The following is a 7,805-nucleotide window of genomic DNA, read 5'->3' on the forward strand; positions in this document are numbered from 1 at the left end:
CATTCACAAATATTTCCAAAACAAAGAACAATAAATTCACAAAGTATAATTTCTAATTATCAATTCATATATAGACGATTTCAAAATGAAGAACAATGAAATTCACAACAAGGGTTTCAATCCAAAAAAAATATTCTGAATACAGATCCAAAAACACAAAGAAGATAGATAATCCAAATAACAAATCAACTACGCAAAACTCACAAGTTCCTACCTAGATCTGATGCTAAACAACGAATGCACGGTGCTCGTAAGAAAGTTCCCCTTCTTTCAACAAACCCTCTTCTTAGAAATTAGCACCTCCAAACCTCTGTGTTTAGAAATGAGCTCTGATTTCCTGATAAAGAGCTTTCCCAAAATTAGGGCTTTGATTTTTCAATCATACAAAACCCTTTTCCTTTATTATTTTTATTATACTTTAATTTTCATGTGCAACCTTTTTGCAATTTAAATTAACCTTTTTGCAATTTAAATTTAAATATCTTTAATAAATTAATTCATTCCTCTATTTTATTAATTCACAAGATATTCTTAATATAATATTTACTAATTTAACTAATAATGTTATTTAGAGTTTATTATAAAAATAAAACTCCTAAATAAATTATTATTAAATTAGATAAAAATAATTACGCCAAAATTAGAACTTTAATAAAATCTTTTAAATTTAATTATTTTATTTAATTAATATCTCAATTAATTAAATATAATTAAATATTGAACTTTTTATTATTAAATTTTCATTAAATTAAATCATTAAATTATCCTTTAATTTGATCTAATTATAACTTAAAATCACAATAGTCCCACAATACTAAATACGAAAACTCATCAAAGAATAGAAGATAGATTCAAACACTAGGGTCAAAATCACAAATTCACATCACCTGATAAATTTGGATGGGTAAAATACTCAGATACTTTTCCTACTTTCTAGGGAAATTGGCTTAAGGTTAGGATTTTGACTCAAAAATTATCTACCCTCTTTCAATATTGAGATATTGTGATAGGGCACACTCATCCCGACAATTTAGGAAAGTCAGTGTGCAATACCTGCAATCTACATAAAATCCATGCATGTACGTACTCATATATTCTAAGCTAAATAGGAAATGGTGGGGAATGGTGCATTGTGTAGATCTCAACTAGAAGTGAGTGTGACTCCCTCCCTCAACCACATCAGAAATGTCAAACATAAAGTAAAACATACAAGTACACCATACACATGCAAGTATGGGGTAAGTATCCATAGAAATGCATATAAATCATTCCTCTAACTAACATCATGAAATAACCAGATCACTATATGAGCATACATGTATCATCATCAAAATAATCATGAACACATGAAATAACTAAGTAACTCAACACATATATCAACTAAATATGAAATGCATCTAATCAAATTTGGCAACCAAGCACCACTAATCATAACACATATTCATAAAATTGGCCTAATAGAATCTCACAATATGACCTAAAAAGTAAATTAGGGGTTAAAATTACATCCACTCCCCCTAGACTTAGGTTTACTCTTGGAAGCCTACAAGAAAGATAAAACTAAAGCACTCACTGTGCAGGTCCCATAGGACCCTTTCCTCCTATAGGAGGATAAGACCCCACTTAAAACACCCAAGCAAGAATAATAAAAATACTCACAAGTCAAAAAAGGTATACTACCATAAAGTACAATCATAAGAAAAGATTTTTAAAATCCAATATCAAGACTAATTCAAGTTTTTCCTTTTCCTATGTTTCAAGTATTCAAGTTTGAAGTTTTCAAGTGTTCAAGTTGTAAAAAATACATAACATTTTTTATGTTTCATTTTAATTTAACTAGTTGAAGTGTTCAAGTTTGTACAAGATACATATAATAGTTTAAGTTTTGTTTCAGTTAACTAGTTGACAAGTAGTGGCATTCCAATATACCCAGAGCTTCGAATGTAGAAACTAGGGCTTTAATACTAGATGCAACACCCTACTAGGGAACCCAAAAGAAATTAACATAAAGTTTCACTAATTTTGTCAAAAATTTTATTTTTGAAAGATAATAACATCAACAGATAATATAGTGGAAGCAATAACAAACATAAATACAACCATCACAAACAAATTACATCTCTTAAGGGTTCCATGATGTTAAATCACATTTAAGTTTTATTAATATTAAATCTAACACATAATCAAAATCCACATCATGAAATAATCACAAGAACTAATCCAATTAAATAGTATAGAATTACAAAGGATGTCACTTGGCATAACTAGAATGCATAGTCATCCACTGTACAAATCACAGGGTATGAAAAGCTTAAAGAATATACATCATAAATAAATACATCATCTTATAAGATCGCTAATAATCACATAGAGTACAACAGAATATAATCATCCAATAGAAATACAAGATCAAACAGAAAGGATAATTGCACACGTGCATCCAACAACGTCATCCAACTATTGGATCTCAATGGTATAAGTAAAAAGTGCTACCACCTGACCTTATGGAACCTAAATGACCCACTCCCACTATGTTGAGCAGATAATCCCAAGTCCCATACAAAATATCAATCCACAATTCATAACCAAAATCTAGGTCAAAGAAACACCCAAAAGCAAACTATCTTAGAGGTACCAAGACACAAGCATTATCTAAACCTAGAGGCAACAAAGACATGTATGAAAGCTACATTGTAAGTGGGCAAGTATCATCGCATGAACCAACTCTAAGGTTACCCTTGTAGCCACACTGGACTCTAACCCCCTAGTGTCTCTATGTGGCACTAGTTTCCTTTCATATTGACAAGGCATACTAACGAAGAAAGGTTGCAACTAAGAATCTTCTCTACTCCAATCCTAGCCTATACTAGCACTCGAGGTATGGGTGAGGTAAAAAATTGACTCTTATTAGTTTATTTTAAACCCATTTAGTGAAATGTTATCACTTATTAAAACAACTTACACTAGGTTACCCAGGAAGCCACTCTGGGCTCCGGCCTCCATTGAAATCCACTTCCCAACCCACATAGATTACAACTCATATAATCACAATTTTCACCTCATTCCTTTACAAGCAATTGGAAAGCACCTATAGATAAAACATTGTAATCACCTTAGTCCTTTACAAGAAATTGGAAAGCACCTAAAGATTTTATGCAAGCAACTGGAAAGAACCCAAAAGAAAAATAATTAGAAAACTAAAAGATTATATTAGGAAGTCATACCATTCATCTCACTTCTATACATGCAACTGGAAAGCATTAAGAAACATTGACCAAAAATCATCATAGACAACACGTGACACATTACCATGGTCAAGTAAAAAAGATCGTCTACATAACATCATCACACAACAAAACCCCCAAGCCTATGGTATATATCCTAATTGGTCAATGTACTAAGTCAAACCCGAACCCCAACATGATAAACATCATACATATCATCAAAGTTTTAACAATTGTTTTCATAATTTGTTAGGTTTTGAAAACACAAAGATTCAATAAACAAACTAAAGTTACAGTTTTCCATTTTCCTTAGTGTTGATTTGCTAATGTTTTTGAGTTCACAAGAATAATAGATTCAAAAATCTTATTAAAAGTCAATTAAATATGACATTGAACTATTAACCAAAACTTGAGTTTACCAATTTTTCCCAATTCACAATATCATAATTTACTGAACAAATATATTTTAATAATGAATTAAATAAAAATGTTAATTAAATATTATTTTAATTAAATAAATAATCATTACATCATTAATGATAATAATTATTTATTTATTAATAAAATCATTTATATTAAATTATTAAAAAAAAAGTTTTAATCTATTAATCAAATAATAAAATAATTATTAATAATAATATAATAATATAACATTTAATATTTAATAAACATATTTACTAATTATTAGGTTTTAATTAATTTAGAATAACATATATTAAAATTTATTATTAAAATTAAATTAAAAAACATTAATAAAAAATAAAATTTAATAAAAATCCTAGCAAACTCAACTTGTGCATTGCTACAAGCAGTTGCAGGTTGCCTTTGGTGGTCGTGAACTACTTAGCCAGCCGCAAGTCACTAAAGCTGATGAGGCAAGAGAAAGTGGGGTGGGGGCGGTGGCCCCTGCCCACCCAATAATTACCTTTTCTATCTATATTATAAACAAACAAAAATGCATTGCCCTATACAAAAATGTAGAACCTATTTATTTTAAATTAGTAAATTTAGAACTGATTTATTACAAATAAGCTATTTAATTTGGTAATCGCAGAACCAATTTATTTTAAATTGGTATATTCAGAAACCATAATTTTAAAATATATAAAATTATCATAGTAAATTTATTCACTGTGCTAATTTTAAATTATATATATAGGGTAGAAGTAAGGAGTTGGGTCTCAATTCTATGGAAGTTCGCAGATTGAGATCGTGGTCTTTTAGAAACGGTACACATTTTAGGATCAAGCACCCGATCTAAAATTTAAAAAATGGACACCCATTTAAAAAAAAATCGAGTACCCATTTTTTGAGACATAAAAAATTTGTATTTTTTAGAAATAGGTACCCATTTCTAAAAATTTAAAATTTTATTTTTTGGCGAGGATTTTATATGCCGATTTGACTTTTTCAAAACACCTACCCATTTTTTGAATTTCAAATAACGGGTGCCAGTATCTTACAACATTGGGTGGGATTTTCTTTTCTCCTACCTCAGATTTTGGTTCGGGATAGGCTCGGTGAGACCAAGACTATGAGTTGACCTCTCAAGATTTAAGGCATTGAATTGAAAAATTCATGCCTTGCCATAATTTTTGGAGCATCTTCCCAATCAAAGTTATTTTATGAAATAAAAATCCATTAGAGCTCTCACTGTCCTGATTTCATAAATATAAATTTTATAGCACGCTATGATTTTGTTTACTATTTTTGCATTATTTTTAAAGAAAAGTGATACCTAAAAGTAAAATACTGAAGTTCATTATTTAAAACTTTAAGTACTTTTTTATTTTATAATTTTTCTTAAATTAATTTATATGTCATCAATCTACATACAATTCTTTTGAGGTTAAATAAAAAAAGAATTTTTGAACAAAGTGACATTTTGATCAAATTATGGTGTTTGTGCACTAGAGGTTTTAAAATTTACCTTTATAGCCAATTAATAATTAATAAATTATTCAATAAAAAATTAAGGAAAAATATTGTCATCAATCTTAGGTGTATTAGGTAACTCTCTTTAAAAGGATTTATGAAAATTCATTTATTTGTGTCAATTTATGGTGTTCATATACGAGTGTGGTATGGTCCTGAAATAGGAATTTTGAAAAAGTGATTTTTAAAGATCCATACCAAAAACAAAATCTATTATATGGGTCACAAATAAATTACATATTAAAAAACTAGATTTTGAACACTAAAATTTTTATTCCCGAAGTTTTTTTATATTCAATCTCTAAATGCCTCAAATTTTGACATCAATTGACAAGAAATTTTTAAAATAGGAAAAACACTTCCATAGTTTGCCCAAAAGTGAGACCCAATTTCTTGCACTTACCCTATATATATATATATATATATATATATATATATATATATATATATATATATAAGAGAGAGAGAGAGAGAGAGAGAGAGAGAGAGAGATAGATAGAGAGAGAGAGAGAGAGAGAGAGAGAGAGAGAGCAATTTATGCAATATATCTAATAGAAAGAATACGAACAACCAATTGAATTGGTATATAAAATTCTTGATTTCTTTCCTAAACCCTACCCCGATTTCCAATCAATCAAACAAAGGTTTCAAAACTAAATTTCATTCGCAGATATTGTTGGAAACCTGATTGAAAAGATCAATGTTGAAGATCAAAGAGGGAGATTGGTTGATAAAGAATATTTTTAATCATTGTTTTTTCATTGATGTCAAATTTGCTATTTATAGGAATGACATTTTCTTATAAGATCCAAGTACTATCACTTAGTTGATTGATGAAGAGGATTTGATCAACAAGATATAACAAGAGCACCTAAGGGAAAGGTTCATTTATGATGTTGTAATGAAGTGCAAGGATTAGTTAGGACAATTGTTAAATGATGTATTGATAACATACTCAAAGACACAGATGTTGGTCACACTTAGAAACATTGGAGGAATAAGTTGTAACAAGGTTGACTGCAAAGCTTAAACTAAGTTCATTAGTGGGTGCCAAGCAAGCTAGTTGAAGTCGACCAAATTCTCAGTTGGAGTTCAGCAAACGGAAAATCTAGTGTGTGCTTAGTGATCTTTAGGTGTTGAGTGAAGTTTAAGTGCCAAGAAAATTATTAGGTGTTGAGTGTTAGAAAATCTTAGTTGGTGTTGAGAAAACTTCAAGTGTCGAGAATCAATAAAAACATAGTTGATGCCGAGTATCACAGTATGTGCCAAGCATCAAGATTTCAATAGTGTTGAGCTGCTGCATTATTTTAAATGATGAAGATTTGCCAAATCTAAGCCACCATAGTTGTTACCTAGAATATTGTGAATTGCTTGGAGGATAAGGATGATGAGCTGGTGGCACAAAATTCTATGTAAATCATTTTTGGATGAATTCAAAAGGATTATTCAAGAAATTTCTATAGGAAACAAAATATGGGTTGGATACAATGAATCCTACCAAATCCATATGAATTTAAATTAAAGAATGGAAGAATCGAGTGGGAAAGGAACTTCAAGACTTCTATTTAAGGAGTCATAGACCAAGAAGCAAATGTTGCTGATGCTACTACTTTTGGAGTGCCAAATTGTGTAGAGGTTAGAAGGATGTCAAGGAGAAGGCATCTCAGAGAAGAACAGAGCATAGAGACTTTCTTTCTACAAGTGGTCAAGAATAGATGATTGCATTGGTACAGTGAGCATGGAGACTCAAGGAGACTAAGCTTGAAAGGAGGACAAGCTATCAGAGTTGTAGAGATTGAAGGCTAGGCAATGTGAAGAGCTAAAGAATGATCTATGATTTTCCAGTTGAGTTGTATTCAATAATCAGGTCAAAATCCCTAATTGTTACTCTCTAGCAATTGTATCAGTTAGGATAGAAGGAAAATCCTATGGACTTAAGTTGGCCTAACAACCATTTATAAATCCTTTAATAGGATGGTATTCCAAGTGAATGTTCTGAAGTCCTCTAACCAGGCCCACTTCTAATAGGGTGGTTAAATCCACTAACAAGGGCACATTTAGCAGTGTGTTGTAAGCCTTTAATAGGGCAAGCCTTTCATAAGGCATCACTTTAGAAGAGTGAGAATAGAGTAGCATGCTACTGGTTGTTTTTCCCAAATTGGGTTTCCACATAAATCACTATGTTGTGTTATAATGCTTGCATGTTGATTTATAGTAACTTGCTAAATTGAAAAGTTAAAGCTTGGATGAATGAATGGTTGAATAGACTCACTAAACCTAGTAAAAAATGTTTGAATAGGACACTTGGACCTTGAATAACTGATTCACCCCCCCCCCCCCCCCCCTCTCAGTTATTCTAAAGCATTTCTAATAGATATTTCTGAAACAAAGAGCCAAAAAATCATAAACTAGGGTTTGTAGTTTTTAATTCATATACGAATGGTTTCAAAATGAAGAACAATGAAATTCACAACAAGGTTTTCAATCCCAAATAAACTTTGAATACATATCCACAAACAAGTAGAAGACATATATTCCAAAGAATGAATCTATTGTGCAAAACTCCTAAGATCCTACCTCAATCTAATGATGAACAATGAACATGTAGAGCTCACAAGAAAGTTTCCCTTGTTTTGAGAAACCCTC

This window comes from Cupressus sempervirens, chromosome 7 (genome assembly GCF_028749045.1).
Source record: "Cupressus sempervirens isolate cs-2001-9-10 chromosome 7, ASM2874904v1, whole genome shotgun sequence".
Taxonomy (NCBI): Eukaryota; Viridiplantae; Streptophyta; class Pinopsida; order Cupressales; family Cupressaceae; genus Cupressus; species Cupressus sempervirens.